Source organism: Ictidomys tridecemlineatus, unplaced genomic scaffold (genome assembly GCF_052094955.1).
Source record: "Ictidomys tridecemlineatus isolate mIctTri1 unplaced genomic scaffold, mIctTri1.hap1 Scaffold_88, whole genome shotgun sequence".
Taxonomy (NCBI): Eukaryota; Metazoa; Chordata; class Mammalia; order Rodentia; family Sciuridae; genus Ictidomys; species Ictidomys tridecemlineatus.
The window spans coordinates 489,337-508,013 of NW_027526121.1; the positions used below are offsets into that span (position 1 = coordinate 489,337).

Sequence of the window (18,677 nt, forward strand, 5' to 3'; positions counted from 1 at the left end):
TATGTTACCCCACTGAACCTAACCAACACCATGTCATAGTACTGACGAAGCATCAGTGATGAGATTGTCCAGGTATCCCACGTAGGATAGCGCTCAATAGCAAAGAATAGCAAAAATGAAAGAAAATATCATGGCAGCTGCTTTGCTTCTCTGAGTGTTTATTTTATTCCAGCCTTAGGGTTACCTCTAGGAACTTCTTAACATATATTGGAGACATCTTTTTTCTTTATTGGAGTGGAACAAACAATTCAAATTACAAAATTTGGTTTTGGTAACACCAATTTAGACATAAAGAGCTCAATGGTAAACTTCTTGGCCGTTTTAGCATGAATATTTTAAAATATGTACTGCTTACAATTTATGGACAACACGGTCATCAAGTTGCAAGGTTACTAGAAACCAAGCGGGAGTCCATAAGAAGTATTCTGGGCCAGTAAATATATAGAGGAAAGAGGTTCCAACAACACTAGTGACTTAGTCTAAAACTGAATTGGCTTATAAAAATCTTGGAGTATTTATTATTGTTATTGCAACAAACCTCTTCATCTGAATCTGAATGGCTACATCCTCCCCACTGCCCACCTCCAATCCAGGACTGGGAAGCAATTCTGTCCGCTTCCTGTGCACAGAAGAGGCTGCAGTTCCCAGGTGGCTGGTGCAGATCCTTGGCCTCTTTCAAAAGCAAAAGATTATTGGCCCACCTGCTACCCTACCTCAAATATGAAGGGAGGCTTCTATGCACAGAAATGACAGGATTGAAGCAGAGTTGGGGCCGAGACCTCGGAACACATTGCGTGCCTGGACTCGGTGCTCTTCCCAAGCCTAAACTCTAGTCCCTGTTAAAAGGCAAAACCAGCCCAATCCCCAGTGCAGCAAAAGGACGAAGGGGCCAGTGAGCCTTTCCCAAGGAGCCCCACCATCAACCTGCCGCGGGAATTAGGGCCACCGAGCCCTGGAGAGCATCTGCCCTGATACTGCACCGGCCCAGGTCCCTGTAGAGGGGGCAGAAAAGCGCTCTGCTACAGCGTGGGCACAACCCCATCACCCACTGAGATCCTAGGCGAATCCTGGAAGGGAATAAACTGAGAGCTGTCCCTGGGGAATCGTGTTTCCCAACCCCCGCCTCAGTAGAGAAAAATAAAACGCAACAAGTGGGAGTCAAAGCCCCCCACAACCCGAGCGGGCTGGCTGGGGCGCCAGCAGAGCCAGAGGGGACACACGCAGGGTCCCGAGGCTCTGTCACTCCTGCTCCCCACCCGTCATCCTGCGACCCCCCTCACCCAGCCCTCGGGGCTGGGGACTGGGAGATCGGAGCCCCATGCGGCCCCAAAGAGCCACAGTGGAGACCCTGGGCTGCCCGCCCGCCTGCGCACTCACTGCTGCATTCGTCGTCTGCACAGAGTTTGTGTTTCGACCAGCGCTGGCCGGTGCTTGGGTCCGGTTGGCCCGGCACTCGCCAGTTCGGCCGCAGCACTAACAGCCAGAAGAGCACCATGAACAGCCAGAAGACCAGCACCTGCGCCACAGCCATGTTGTGGTCACCTGGGTGAGCCGGTGAAGTAGGCTGCGGCGGGCGTCTGTGGGCGCGTAGGAGGTAGGGCTCAGGGGGCGTGTGGGTAGCCAAGTGCAGAGGGGTGGCACCAGGGAAGGCTTAAGCCTTTCCCGGGTGACACTTCAGCAGGGATATCTGGGGGTTGGTCCACAGACTCTACTGGAGAACGCACGGAGCTGGAGCTCCGTCCTTCTCTAGTCCAGACCTTCTCCTCAACTGAAGACCTTCTCCTCTAGTCGCTGCCTTGGCAACTAGGACTCTCCTTCTCGTCCAATCACCTGCCTTTGCTTCTGTGCCCTCACAAGCGACCCTCCACATGATTCTAGTAGTCACCTACCCATCCCCCCCCCCTCCCCGCCAACTGGTCCTTTCTGGCTTTCCTCAACGTCTCATTTCTGGTTCATCCTGAACTAGCCCACTCCACCATCACTCCCATCCCCCATTCCTGGTCTGGTACCTCCTTTTCTGAACTACCAAATCCCACCCCTGACTTGTCACAGCTAGTCTATGGTTCCAGGCTCCCTCCCCTTCAAACTCCTAGAGGTTCCTTGAAGCCCCACCCCAAGATCCCTCTGATTAGGAAAGGGGAAGGTGAATGGAACTGTGAGTGAGGGTGTAAACTGGAGACAGTGGTCTGCTTTTTTTTAAGGCGGGGACAGGTGGGGGCAGAGAGATGGACATTAGTCTTCAGGCTAAGATCTTGAGATTCTTATCTTTATCCGTAAGGGAAGAAATTATTTAATTCAAAAGCATATTTTTAACTCTCATTTTGTGCTACCATTCATGCCAGACGTTGGACAAAGCCCTAGCATGGTGTGGGAGTGAATGAAAATCAAAAGACAAGATATCTGGTCCTGGTCCAAAAAAGTCCACAACTTAGTGGGAACCAACTGACAAAACCGATTGTCAGAGAAGAAAGCTAGTAGCTAACATTTCTTGAATGCTTTCTTTATGTCCAGTTGTTATTCTGAAGGTTTTATACATATCAATTCATTTAATCTTCATAACAATAGTACCTTACAGTAGTAGTAGGTCCTATTCCAATCCTTATTTTAGAGTAAATTGAGGCAGTCACACATCCAGTGAGTAATGGAGCTAAGTATCAAGCCCAAGGAGTAGACTCCTTTTCATCACAACCTATCAACTAACAAGCAATTGTACTTTCTGACAAGAGGAGCAAAATCTGATTTAAATCATAATATAGCTGAATTACTGATATGTACAGTTAAGGGGGGAAAGGCACAAGCTAGCCAGCCCAAGGAAGAGTGTCTGCAATGCTCCCATCCTGGGTGGAGCCATTCTCGTTTGTCTGTGACCAAGGGCTTGTTACTATAGTCTCTGCTAAGGTTATTCATCAACCTCCAACAATGAACCCATCAGTTGTTTCTCCAAATTAACTGAATCTTTAAAACTTAGATAAAAGAATGTAGTCCACCATGTTCATAATGTTAAATAAAGAAAACGATGGGAAAAAAAGGTGTGCACAAACATTTGTCTACAGGGGCCATGAGAGGTCCCCGTTGGTCCAGTGTACTTCTGCGCTTTCTGGAGAACCAGTGGATCATACAGAGAAACTGTCTGAGTCATTCTTCATTTCTTTTCTACCATGTATTTATTATGTTATAAAATGTATCTAGTAGGCATCTCTAACAACATGTTGAAAACTGAACTCATTTTTCTCTCAAAATCTGCTTTCAGTCTTCCCTATCTCAGAAATAAGAATGACAATTTAATTCCCATTATCCAGGTGCTCAAAGCCCAAAACTTACAAACCACCTTTGATCTCTTTTCTCTCACATTCCAACTCCAGTCCATTAGACAATATTATGTCTTTATTTTTATAATTTTATTGAGATATAGTTGACCTACAATAAATTGCACATTTAAGGTGTACGATTTGATAAGTTTTGACATGAATATACCCATGAGACTATCACCAAAATCAAAAAAGTATTTCATCCTTCTTTGTAATCCCTCCCCTCTCCTTTTCTGGGCTGACTCCAAACATCTCCTGTCATCATAGATTGTTTTGCATTTTCTAGAATTTGATATAAATTATAAAGCATTTTATTTATTTATTTTTCTGACATCCTTCTTTCCAAATAAGCGTTTGAAACATGCCCAGAATCTGACCACTCCTCTGCATCTGCTAAGCCAATATACAGGCCAAACCCACATCATAAGTCACCTGAATGATTCCCATAGCCTTCTTCTGTCCTTGCTTCTGCCCTCATTTTCCCCAATATCTATTGTCCTGATGGCAACTAGAGTGATATTCTTAAATATAAATTTGATTGTGTCTCTCTGCTCAAAAACTTCCTATAGCTTCCCATTTCCAAATAAAAGGCAATGACTTTAGCCAGGCCTGGTCGTACTCATCTGTAATCCCAGCAGCTCAGGAGGCTGTCAGGAGGATCCTGAGTTCAAAGCCAGCCTCAGAAATGTAGTGAGTCCCTAAGAAACTCAGTGAGACCCTATCTCTAAATAAAATATTTTAAAAAGAACTGTGGGTGTGGCTCAGTGTTTAAGTGCCCCTGGGGGTTCAATCTCTGGTATCAGGAAAAAAAAAGCCATGACTTGATTATGGATTGCCCTGCCTTATTATGGACTGTTCTTATTCAATGTGACTCCCCTCATCCTTTTCTCCCCATTTCCTAACATTCTTCTCTTGTCTGTTAGTTCCATTTAAATACACCAATCCCACCCCTGCTTCAGAGCATTTACACTTGCAACTTTGCCTCAACCTTAACTTCCCAAATCATCTAACTAGCTAACTACCCCCTCACTTTATCATGTCTCTGTAACAGTGGCATTTCATGTGATAAAGGCTTTTCCTGGCCATCCTACACAAAATAGAGCCTCTTGCCATGACTATCAAGCCCATTACCCTGCCTTTCTTTCTCTTCAGACTTGCCTTACCACTTTAGACTTCTCTTACCACTTGCCTTACATTTGTTTATCTACTTGACTGCTCTGACCCAACCTCAAACACAATTTCCAACAGGAGCACGAAATTAGTTGTTTTGTTCACTACTGTTACATCAGTGACTAGGGAAATGCCTAGAATGTATGAGAGAGTTAACAAATGATTTGTTGGATAAACTCATGGTTCCAATAATATTATAAATATACTACACTATTAACCTAAACACATATATTAACTATTAAGCCCCCATATATAAATAGTACTGAGAGGAAATAAGCTATGAGAACAAGGCATTTAAGGTCCACCTCTCAGCAGCATGCATCCTCAACTCCAGGAATGTACCCCTGAATGTGTTTGTTGAATAAAAACATACTTGTGTGGAGAGTAGTTGTTTGGTTACATGATACTGGAATATTTAAGTAGATCTTTTAAAACTAGTTTTAATTTTTTCTTATTTTTCTTATTATAGAATGTGGTATGTTGTAGATTTTTTCTTATTGTAGAATGGAAATTAATGATAATTCATTGGTGGAAAAATCAGAAGAGCAAAATGTTCTAATTGCATATTACCTTCTTGATATTTACTTTGACTCATAATCAGATATACTTTTATATGCATAGTCAGTGCTTCCAGTTACTGAAGAACTAGCTGCTTAGTTTGTAGAGTTTTCAATATTTTGATTTATCAGTATTATTTTTTAAACTTATTGCCTTAAAGACATATTAACTAGTCTGGTGGATAATGAGAAGAAAATTTCTCAACTGGCCGCAATAAGGTAGTGGTAGTTCTTTCTACCATGATACATACAATTAGTGGATGAATCAGCATTCACTTTTACTCATAGCATTTAAATATGTGGCATTGATGTTTAACATGTTTAATATAAGGTTATATTAAAAACCTTCAGAAAAGGAACAGGATAGAATGTGGTGGTGATTGTTGGCATGGAGATAAATAATCTCAAGTGAATTATTCTTTAATACCTCAAAGGGAATTCTTACGGGGTAAGGGTTGAGTAATTGTTAAAGGTAAATGTGACCAGTTTGGGTGTAGGGGACATAAAATTCTAAGATATGAAGGGTTCCTAATGTCAGAGTACAATCTAAATGAGACAAGAAAAACATATCTGAAACAAATAATTGGCAGCATAATAACATATACCATTGGAAATTTGTGAAGGCACTTGCCTAGGAGCATTCAGTAGGCCTACCACTGCTGTTACCAGGAAGAGCCTCATCTATTGTAAATGATGTGCCAGAGAATAGTGTTAAACATTTATGGAAGACTAAATCTCTCCAAGAGGGGCAACAGATTTACCCTCGCATATGAAACATTGGGAAAAAAAGTGGACAAAATACAAACAACAGTTCTCAGATATTAGATAATAAGCAGCATAAGAGTGATCTCTAAGATAAAGTTAGGCATGAGAGATGAATGCTAGGATTATCCCAATTTACTCCCTGGAAAGAATTTTTCAGGCCACATCCAGAGAAGGGAAACTCAAATAGAAAATCTCCTGAGTTGAAGAGATGGATTTTAAACTCTGAAGAGATCAGTGCAGCTAGAAGTCCTAGAGCAGAATAAAGGAGAGAGTAGAGAACTGCAGAGGGAGGGAGAGTGTGTACATGCACTAGCTCTCTAGACATCTATGGAGGGTTCCCCTGAAGTCTGCGGCTATGTAACAATGGGCTCACATGTAAGGCCAGAGAAAGAACCTTCAGAAAGGAACAGAATGGAAGGTGGTGGTGATTGTTGGCATGCAGATCAATTTTTGTAATCACCAGCTAGAATGGAAAATCTATAATAAAAGGGCATCAAGTAACATAGTCAGTAAAAGGGACAAAATAGCCCAAGATTGAAGGTAACTCCTGTCTAGCAGAATCTTAAAAAGATAAAAATGTTTCCAAGATAGTTCAGAAAAAAAGCTGTACACAGCTCAAGAATATTTAAAAGAATACAAAATGTTTCCAAGATAGTTCAGCAAAAAGCTGTACACAGCTCAAGAATATTTAAAAGAATACAAAATATCCAGTACTGAACAACGTAAATTCACAATGTTTGGAATCCAATAAAAATGTATGAGGCATGCAAAGAGCGAGGAAAATATAACCCATGTTGAAAAGAAAATTAATAAAAATGATCATTAATTACACTGTGATAGAGTTATTATACAAGGACATTAATACAGTTGTATACCATATGTTCAAGATGCTATGGAAAAGCATAAGCATGTAAAGGAGAAAAAAAAGATATAAAAATGTCTGAATTAGATAAAACAGATAAAATTAGATAAAATCAGATAAAACAATGGCTAAGGTGAAAATTACACTGAATGAGATTAACAGCAGATTCAACATTGAAGAAGTCAATATCAGCAAACTGAATATGCAGTGATAAAGACTCCAAAATCAAACACGGAGAAAGAGACTGAACTGAACAAAGCATCAGTATGCACAGCTTCAACCAGTCCAATATATATGTTATGGTAGTTCCTAAAAGAGGTGGGAAAAACACATTTGAAGAAATAATAAATAAAAATGTTCTATATCTGATGAACACTCAGATTCAAAAAGCTCAATGAATAAGAAAAATGATAAAGATGACACAAATTTACACTAAATGCTTAAAACCAGTGCTAAGAAAAAAATTGAAAAACATCTACAGAAAACAGATACCATTATGTACAAAGGAGTGAAAGTAAAATGTCAAAATTCATTCAAGAACCATGCAAACCAGAAAACAGTACATCAATATTTTCAAGTTCTGAAAGAAAAAAAAAAAACTGATATCCTAGAATTGCATTCCAAATGAAAATATTATTTGAAAATGATATAGTCTTTAATGCAAAAGAATTAAGTTAAGCCCTACCCCACATAAAAATTACCTCAAAATGGACCACAGACATAAATGTAAGAATTCAAAATGGACAACACATATATATGTAAGAACCAAAACTAAATGTAAGAAAGCATAGGTAAATCTTGGGGTAGACAATGACTTTGTATTTAAGACACCAAAGGCCCAAGCACCAAAAGAAAAAATAATAAAGTAATGAACTTCATCAAATTTAAAACTTTTAAAGGCTACCATCGAAGAAAGTGAAAACACAATCATAGAAGAAAACATTTACAATTCATGTAGTTAGAATATATATAACTACCTAGAATATACAAGTAATTCTTATTGTTCAATATGAAAAGACAAATGGCAAGAAATTAGAATAGACATTTCTCCAAAGAAAATATGCAAAAGCAAATAAGCAAATGAAAGGATACCCAGCACCATTAGGGAAATGTACAACCTCAGTGAGATACTACTTCACATCTATCAAGATGGTTATAATCAAAAAGATAATAATAAGTTGGCAAGGATGTGGATCAATGGGAGCCCTCACACACTACTGGTAGGAATAGACTACAGACCTAAATGTAGCAGCTAAACCTATACAACTTCTGGAAGAAAATATAAAAAGCTGCTTGGCAGAGGCTTTTAAAACTAACTAGCTCTCTCTGCCTCATGCTCTCTTTTTTCCTCTCCTCAAAAACTTTGTCTCATGCTGGGCGTGGTGGTGCATACCTGTAATACCAGTGGCTCAAAAGGCTGAGGCAGGGGGATTGCAAGTTCAAAGCCAGCCTCAGCAAAAGTGAGGCACTAAGCAACTCAGTGAGACCCTGTCTCTAAATAAAATACTAAATAGGACTGGGGATGTGGCTCAGTGGTGGTATGACCCTGAGTTCAATCCCCAGTACCAAAAACAACAACAACAACAAACTTTGTCTATTGTATATTCATTGTTATGGAAATGGAAAGGTAAGCTGACAGACTAGGAAAAAGTATTGGCAAAACATATCTCTCTCAAGAGAATGATATCTAGGATATACAAATGATTCTTACAACTTATTAATAAGAAAAATCACCCAATTTGAAAAGATGGGCAGAAGACTTTTTTTCTTCACCAAAGTAGACACAAATATGGTGAATGTGCACACGAAAGGATATCCAACATAAGTTAAAATGTAAATCAAAACTGCAATGTTATTACACATACAGTAGGATGGACAAAATTTAAGACTCATCATAACAAATGTTGACAAAGATGAAGACTATGGTATCTCTCTTAGAACTGCAGACTATAACATGTAGTATAAACAATGGCACAAACTGTTAGAAAACTGTTTGGCAGTTGCTTTACAAATTAAATCACATCTGTCGAGATATTTACTCCAGAGAAATAAAAGCATACATCCACACTGAGACTTGTGCACAACTATTCATGGTGGTTTTATTTGTAATAGTCAAAAAATCCCCAATGTTGGACTGTGGGAACATGTCTGTCTTACATGCCTCAGAACCCTTATACTCATATTAACCATATAGTAGACATTTGATTACTAACTATTACATGAATGTAGAGATTGATTTTTTACTGTTAATAGAGCTTCTCTTTTATTAAATATAACAGACAAAAGAAAATCACGTATAGCACAATGAATTATCACAAAGTAAACATATCCACTGAACCTTAACCCAGGTCAAGAAATTGGACATCAAATGCACTTTCATGAGCCCTTTCTCATTGCTCCCCTAATTATTCCCTCCACTCCCCCAGACTTAGGCACTATTTTAACTTCTAATAACAAGGATTATATTTGCCTGTTTTGTTACTTTATACAGTGTAATCATACACATGTGTTCTTTGGTATGTGGCTTTTTTAGCTCCATATGTATTTTTATAAGATTTATCCAAGTTGTTGAATGTGAAGGTACTTCTTATTTTCATTGCTTAATAATTTTTAATATTTAATTTATAATAATTGTATAAATATAACCTGGTTTACTTAAAAAAAATCCCCAATGTATATCAATAGGAAAATAGACAATAAATTTTGGAAACATACTTAGTAAGAATAAAGAACTATTGATAATAGCAAAAACAGGGAGATTCTGAATGAAATAAACTAGACAAAAAGTAATATGTATTGAAAATTCTTTTTTTTTTTGTACTCCCTAGTACAAATATCCAGGGGTGCTCTACTGCTGAGCCACATCCCCAGCCCTTTTTATTTTATTTATTCATTTATTATTAATTTTTTTTTTTGCTATCAGAGATGAAACTCTTGGGAACTAAACCACTGAGCCACATCCCCAGCCCTCTTTTGTATTTTATTTGGAGATAGGTCCCAATGAGTTACTCAGGGCCTCGTTAAGTTGCTAAGGTTGGTTTTGAAATCCCAATTCTCCTGTTTCACCATTCTGAGCCACTGGGATTACAGATGTGTGCCACCATGCCCAGTTTAGTTTTTATTTTGAAACAGAGTCTGGCTCAGTTCCCCAAGTTTACCTCAAACTTGTGATCCTCCAGCCTCAGCCTCCTGAATATCTGGGATTACAGAGTCTGCCACCACCTTCCAGCAGATTCAGTTATATTTAAAGGTAGAAAGTTATAAACCAGGTGAATCCTAGTAAAGGTCTTAGTAAAAAAATAAAATAATAGCACTATGCTTGGTCACAATATGGTAAGTCAGAAAATGACAAGAAATATCCATTTTCTGTGAGGTTGACCAGAACAGTATCATTTCTCAATGGATTTCAAAGGGTCTCCTTCCTTCTTTCCCCCCGCCCGCCCACCTTTCCTTCCCTCCCTCCCTCCCTCCCTTCCTTCCTCCCTTCCTTCCTGAGTTTTGGCGTGTGTGTGTATGTGTGTGTGTGTGTACATCATCTTCTGTGCCAATGTAAGAGATTCAGGCAATGGATCAACCTTTACACCTGTGCCGAAGGACCCCAATCTTGGATCTATCTCCAAGGGTGGAGGTGACTCTAGATCCTCATTATAATCTCGAGAATGGGAACTCCTAAATTATAAACAGGTCTTTCTTGGTAACACCAGTTTCCTCCTTGGTAAAAGTTAGTGTAGTGGGAGGGTGGCAAGGGCCCTACCCTGCCACAAAATAAATGCTAAAATGTATTTTGGTACAAATTGTAAACACTAAAGAGTTAAAAGTAAGAGATGAGTCTTGGGATTTGAGCTAGACCTGGATAAGTACATAGGATTCAGATTCTAAAAAGAGAATAAAAGGCAAGTGAATTAAACAGCATAAAAGACTCAGCAGAAAGAAGTATGTTTAAAGGAAAGTAAGGACACCTCATTTTGCTAAGAGGAAAGGATTCTATAAAGGATGACATATTTGTGTGCTTAGGTCAGATTATGAAATTCCTTGAAAATCAAGCATAAGGATTTAGACTTAATAGAATAAAAATGCATAAAATATTAGACTTTAATTAAAGGGATCATATAACTTAAGTGGAATTTAAACAAGTATCTTGTCCTTAAATCCAGGGAAGATGGAGGTTTAGGCTGGGCATAATGAGTAGAGCTGAGGCACTCCCCACATTTAAAAAGTCATGTTGAAGTGTACTGTACTAATGGAAGTGAGTCATATACAAGGCAAGGTCTTCTGCCAGCATCTACTGTTTGTCTAGCCCTGACAAATATTATTTCACTTTCAACTGTACAAAGAAAGAAACTCAAACATCTGAAATTGCCACTAATATATGGCATGTATATGAGTTCCTATTTCTGGTTCTGCCTAATTTACCTTGGCATTCTTTTCACAGAGGTCAAATATTTGGTGTGTTGAAATAAATGCAGAACAGACATTGGGGACTTGTGGCCTGGACATCTCAATTTCCACAGTGCACTGTTGGGCTTTATCCATTTAGTTTTCAGAAATATAAATTACTTCCTTACGAGAACAACAGCAGAAGTAAGGAATACAGCCAAAAGGATTGTAGTCAGAAGTCTAATTGTGTGACTATAGGCAAATCATTAACTTTTCTGAGTCTCAGATATTTCATCTATACAAATATGGGTCAAAGTTAAAATTTTATAATTCATTTTTAAAGAAGAAATAGAGATAATATATGAAAGATTGCCCATTTATGTGGTTTAAATAATTAAACAGCAAAATCCTGGCGGTTACAGCCAATATAGACAATTGACAAAGCAACAAAAGTCTTGGCAATAAATGCTTTCATTACTAAGGAGACATTTTTAGATAGTTCCTACTCTGGAAACTGTTCTCTTCTCACTGAAACAAAGTAAGGCTGATAACATCCTCCCAAAGTGTGCTTGGAAGATCACAAGCACCTCTTGGAGGAGACAGGGAGAGTGGAGGAGAAAATATGTTCTTCGGGATAACATATAGTCTACCAGAGCATACACTGAAGCAAAGCAAACCCTCCTGAATCTTCAGCATTTTAACTGATGCATGCAGTATAAAATTAGAAACAGGACCATAAACACTATTATGAAGACTATACTCAGTGGGGGACACTGAACAAACATATATGGGAAAGTAAGTTCTCTGTGATTAGTATGAAATCTCAGTCTTACCCAAATCCACATGAAATTTGAAATGGTTTGGAATACATAAGAAGATCAGTGAATGACATCAAACCCAAATGATGAAATAGGGAATCTGAACATGATCTTTCTCTTATTTCTCACTGATCCCTTAGAACCACCAATAGAAATATAATATTAACTCTACATGTAAATTAAATTTTCTAGAAGTCATACTTTAAAAAATAAGACAGATGAGCTTCATTTAATAACACATTTTACATAATTCAATATATTCAAAATGTCATCCTTTTAATTTGTAATCAAAATAAAAATATAACTGTTATTTTACATTCTTCATAATAAGTCTTTGATATCTGACTTATGGCACATCTCAGTTCAAACTGGGCACACTTAAAGACAGTTGCAGCATAAGAAAGTAGGGATTGTAAATTAACACTAGGCCATATCATATACTTGCACTTATTTTAAAGAAAAGCCAAGTTTAATAGTATGTTTTAGGTTTTAAAATATTTTTGGCCAACCTCTCTTGGTACTTACGCAGAAGTGAGAAAAGATGATTGAAGGTATCTCAACATCCCTCTTTTTTTTTCACTCAGAGGTTAAGATTTCTGTTGCAATAGCTAGGGATTGCATTGTCATTTTTGATGAATCTCAAGTCTATAATCAAAAAGTGTAAGTCATCATTAGGTTCCTACACTTGTCATTCTTTTATTATTTTTCATTGTTATCTTAAATATACTTACTTCTTGACAAACATAAAGAAATAAAGAATTATATTTAAATGGAAAATAAAAAAATTTGACTGCATAAAATCCCTTTTCGTTTTAGGTAGACCTATTGGTACAAACAAGTCACCTGGGTGGTCTATTTTTCTTTGGTAACAGGGATTGAACTCAAGGGCTCTAGACCACTGAGTCACGTCTCCAGCCCTATTTTGTATTTTATTTAGAGATAAGGTCTCACTGAATTGTTTAGGGCCTTACTTTTGCTGAAGCTGGCTTTGAACTCATGATCCTCCTGCCTCAGCCTCCAGAGCCACTGGGATTACAGGCATGCAGCACTGCACCCGGCACCTGCTCTGTTCTCTTACTTAACTGCAACTGTGTTTTCCTTGGTAGATTACTTCTTTGCACCAGGGTTTCTTGATAGAACTCTATTGGTACTTTGGTTTGGACTGTTCCTACTAGCTGAAGGTTATATACTATCTATGGGCCTGGCCAAAAAATGTTAGTAGTTTCCTCAGTGATGGTGAAACAACAACAAAATGCCCCCAGGCATTTCTAAACTTCTCTTGATAAGACTAGTATTACTCTCCCAGTTTGAGAGTCACTGCTTGAGAGTCACTTGCAGAGTTAGTTAAACTCTGGTAATTTAACAAAGCACCTTTAGTTGTAAGTATCCTATATTTTGTAGTTTGCAAGTATTCTGTATTTTGTAATTTCTCTTATCAGCTAAAAAGAAAGGATTATAAAATCAACATTTAAGGCCAGGCTTCATGACGCACACTGTAATCCCAGTGGCTCTGGAGGCTGAGGCAGGAGGATATTGAGTTCAAAGTCACCCTCAGCAATTTAGCAAGGCCTTAAGTAATTTATGGATTTCCTATGTCAAAATAAAAAAAAATGTAAAAAAAGGGCTGGTGATGTGGATCAATGGTTAAGCACCTAGATTCAATCCCTTGTGCCCATCCTCCACAAATCAACATTTTAAAAACCAGAATCACTAAAACATCAAAGAAACTCAAAGGTCCTTGTAAACACAACTGACTTTGCTTCAAAGGTTTTTTGCTTTTTGTTTTCCACTTCAAGTTAACACTACCTTTAAAAAAAATCACATTTTTTAATTTATTTTTGCTGACCTCTAAGAGGGATCTTACATTTTTCTACTTCCCTTTCCAAGACTATTCCCTCTTTTGCACTGTGTAATCTTGAATTTAAATCTGAATTAGTTGCATTGATTTTCCCTTGTGTTAATAGTCAAATTATGATACAATTTGAATTATTGAAATGCATAGAGGGGTTTCTTTTCTTATTTTTAATGAAAACTCATATCTTTAAAATTAGCACCTAGGGGACTATAGGTGGAGACTTAATATGTAGAGTCATCAGCATGATAATTGTAATTAAATAAACACAAATCAGTTCATGATAACTGATTTCATTACTATTATAATCAGCTTTCTCCTCTATAACACAGCACAATTAGTCCTAAATTGACATTCACTAATTGTATATTAGAGTTTCAAGGAAAACAATGAAGAGTTAGTGACTATCATAATGATTGAGATGTGTTTTGATATCAGTAATTATTATTATTTTTAAGATGGGGGTCTTACTATTTTGCGTAACCTGATCTCCAACTCCTGGACTCAAGCAATCCTCCTGGCTTGGCCTTCTGAGTAGTTAGGACTACAAGTCACCAAACAGCCCAGTAATTATTGTTTAGTAGATCTCTTTTTGGACACTAAAATCACTACTAATATGATTGTATATGTTTGAAATTGGTTTTATGAGCAACATACAGATTTGATGCAATTCCCATCAAAATGCCCACGAATTGGTTTGAATATACTTTGTATACAAAGAGAAATATGAAAAATTGTGCTCTATATATGTAATATAAATTGTAATGCATTCTGTTGTCATATATAAATTTAAAATAATAATAATAATAATAAATGTCATTTTTCCAGACCTAGAAAAAAACAGTCCTTAAATCCATTTGGAAGAATAAAATATTCAGAATAGCCAAAACAATTCTAAGTCAATAAGCAAGCTGGAGGCATCATCACAATACCTGACTTCAAATTGTACTACAAAGCTATTGAAATAACCACTGCATGGCTCTGTCATAAAACCAGATACATAGACCAATGGGAAAGAAGAGAAGACACAGAAAAAGATCCAACACAGTTAACAGTCATCTGATTCTTGACAAAGATGCCAAAAATATATTGGGAGAAAAGACAGGCTTTAAACAAATGGTGCCAGGAAAATTGGTTATCTATATGTAGACAAATAAGACTAGACCCTGTACAAACTTGAAAGAGATCAAAAGCCCAGGAATTAGACCAGAAACTATGCAAATCCTTGGAAGAAAATATAGGTTTGAGACTCAGCATATAGGTACAGGCAATGACTTTCTTATTAGAACTCCTAAAGCTCAGAAAATAATGACAAAAGTTAATAAACAGAATGGCATCAAATTAAAAAGCTTCTGCACAGCAAAGGAAACAATTAGTAACATGAAGAAAGAACCTACGGAATGGGAGAAAATATATTTGCTAACTATTCTTTTTTTTAAAAAAAAGAGAGAGAGAGAGAATTTTTTAATATTTATTTTTTAGTTTTCGGCGGACACAACATCTTTGTATGTGGTGCTGAGAGTTGAACCTGCACTGCATGCATGCCAAGCGAGCGTGCTACCGCTTGAGCCACATCCCCAGCCCTGCTAACTACTCTTTGACACAGGATTAATATCCAGACTATATAAGAAACTTTAAAAAACTTAATACCAAAACCTCAAATAACCTAGCTTAATTGGGCAAATGACTTAAACAGATTCTTCTCAAAAGAAGAAATAAAAATGGACAACAAATCTATGAAAATGTTCAACATCATTAGCAATTAGGGAAATGCAAATCAAAACTACAGTGAGCTTTCATCTCACTCTAGTCAGAATAGCAGCCACCAAGAATATGAACGATATGGGGCTGGGGTTGTGGCTCAACAGCAGATTACTGGGGCTGGGGATGTGGCTCAGGTGGTAGCGCACCTGTCTGGCATGCGTGCAGCCCAGGTTCGATCCTCAGCACCACATACAAACAAAGATGTTGTGTCTGCCGAAAACTAAGAAATAAAAAAAATGTTAAAATTCTCTCTCTCTCTCTCTCCCCCTGCCCTTAAAAAAAAAAAAAAAACCAGCAGATTGCTTGTCTAGCACGTGCGAGGCCCTGGGTTCGATCCTCAGCACCACATTAAAAATAAATAAATAAAAATAAAGGTATTGTGTCCAACTACTTAAAAAAAAGAATATGAACAATAATAAATGCTAGAGAGAATGTGGAGAAGAAGGGACACTTTTTTCTCTGTTGATAGGATTGTAAATGAATATAACCACTATTGAAATCAGTATGGAGGTTCCTCAAAAGACTAGGCAGGAAACCACCATATAACCCAGCTATACAACTACTCAATGTTTATCCTAAAGAATTAAAGTCATAATACTAGAGTAGTACATGCATACCCATGTTTATAGCAGCACGATTCACAGCTGCCAAACTATGGAACCAAACTAGGTGCTTATCAAGGATGAATAAATAAAGAAAATGTGGCATATACACACAAAGGAGCTTTATTCAGCCATAAAGATGAATTATGTCATTTGCTGGAAAACGGATGAAACTTGAGAACATTCTGTTACACAAAATAAGCTAAACTCATAAGATCAAGGGAGCATATGTTTTCTCTTGGATGTGGAAGCAAGAGAGGAAAAAGGAAAAGAAAGTGAAAATCAAAAGGAGATCAGTAGAGTGTAGGAAAGGGACCAGGAGATGGAGGTGTGAAGGGAAAATACTGGGGAATGATATAGGCCAAACTGGAGTGTTATATTGTGCATGTGGAAATATGTAACGACAAATACTGCCATGATTTACAACTATAATGTATCACCAAAAAATGGAAAAAATAAAAGAAAGCAAACAAAAGAACAGAATTGCTTTCATGTATGCATGTATGTATGTATGTATACAGCCTAGCCAAACATCTATTGTGAGCATAAACATTAATACTCTGGAAAAGTGATGAGCCTGACACTGTTTTTTTTTTAATTGTTCTCTTTATTCCTTTTTTCCCTCCCTCCCTCCCTCCCTTCCTTCCTTCCTTCCTTCTTTCATTCTTTCCCCTCTCTCTCTCTCTCTACCTCCCTCTCTCTCCTGTCTATTCTCTCCCCTCCCCCCCTCTCTCTTATTTCCCAGGCTGGCCTAAACTCCTAGGCTCAAGTAATCTTCCTGCCTCAGCTTTCTGAGTAGTTGTGACTGTTGGAGCACACCACGATGTCCAACAATAACACTTGCTTTTGTAAACAAAGTTTTATTAGAACACAGAAACTTATATTATTTACCCACAGTCTAGGCTGTTTTGTGCTACACTGGCACTTGAGTGGCAATGAAGACTTGCCTACAAAGTCTAATATATTTATTATCAGTCTCTTTTCAGGAAAAGTTTGTTGATCCCTGATTAGATTATAGATTAAAGTCAGCAGAATAAATATATAAACATTTCTTTTCTTACGACTAAAATTGGCTGTATGAAATGAGATAAATGATCTATTAATTGCCAAGATAAAAGTCTCTTCCCTATAGAAAGTGTGTATTCAGGACTAGAAATCTTGGCACTGTGTCATGTCAAATGTAGGAAAAAACCTGGCAGTTCATTTTGATGAGACTTAAGAAATTTCTTTTCCAGGGCATTTTGAGGTTTATCTAAACTTTGTAGATAATACAGGGAAGAACATTTTAATCTGCAAATAGATTATGTTCATTATTAGTTTGTAATCATTTCACAACTATCATATAATATTAAAGCATCATAAGAGACTGCCTATCATAATAGAAACTTTTATGCCTCTAGCCATTAACATGTATTTTTCTAGTTATTGTAGACTCATACTTTTAAGTTAGTGCTATTGGTAAAATATATGATTATTTAAGTCTGATTGCCTTACTAATTTTGACCAGTTTATTTTTCAGATATCCATTTTGGGGTTTACTCTTTCAATTAATTTTTCGTTCCATGGACAATGAAATTGTTGTTGAGTATATAAGATGTTGCAGTTTCTATGTAAGTTGACCTAAGTGTCTCTACCACTATTGATGGGCAAAGATAGAAGTAAGTTAGTATTTTTACTTGAAACTGTAATAGATCTAATGTACTTGATTTGTTTTCCCTGACACAAAAGAGTATAAAACTAGAAAAACTAAACATTTTCAGGCATTAATTTCAGACATGACTGTAGGCCTGGTGCAGAAAACACAATTAGGGAGATGAAGCTCAAGTAAGATGGTGGTCATACTGAGTTAAGGAGAAAATTATCAAAGTGCAAGATTATCATAGTAGTTGGAATTTTGTGGACAAGAATGTCTGAGCTATTTATGGTGGTTGCAATGTAATTATGTGTATGTTAGAGAGAGAATACTAAAAGCCTGGAGGAAATTCATTTTTGATATGAATGTACCAGATGAGACTCTGTAAGGCTTAGCAGAGTTTGACTGCTATAAAGGAGACTGAAGATGATGCTAAATGGCAATGTTGGAAGAAATGGTTTCCAGCAGAGTCAGGTTGCAGCAGCTTCACTAATATATCAAGTACTTAATTAAGAGTTCAGGAATAAGCCTTAGCAAAAAGAACCACACACAAAAGAGCAATGGGAAAATGGTAGACCTAAATTTAAAATCAAAATTGATTCATGCTGAAAATGTATGTGGCAGCCAGAAAGGAAAAAGGAAAAGAAAGGTGTGTGTGTGTGAAAGGAATCTGACGACAATCAAAGGGAGATCAGTAGAATAGAGGAAAGGGATCAGGGGAGAGAGGAAAGCAGGTAAAAGAGAAATACTCGAGAATGATATTGGCTAAGTTTTATCACTGTATTGTACATACGTATGAAAACATAACAACAAATCCCACGATTATGTACAAGTATAATGCACCATGAAATATGGAAATAAAGAAAAATACCAAACCTAGTGAGGTGAGGTGGAATATGCTTATAATCCCAGTGACTCAGGTGGATGAAGCAAGAGGATCACGAGCTCAAAGCCAGCCTTAGTAAATCG

The 18,677-nt window shown here is 37.4% G+C and overlaps 1 protein-coding gene across 12 annotated transcripts in view; it reads right to left on the bottom strand.

The window, feature by feature from the left end:
* LOC144374792 (transport and Golgi organization protein 1 homolog) overlaps window positions 1-18,677 on the bottom strand; it is a 78,121-nt gene that overhangs the window by 11,433 nt on the left and 48,011 nt on the right. The gene's annotated exons all lie outside the window — the stretch shown is intronic.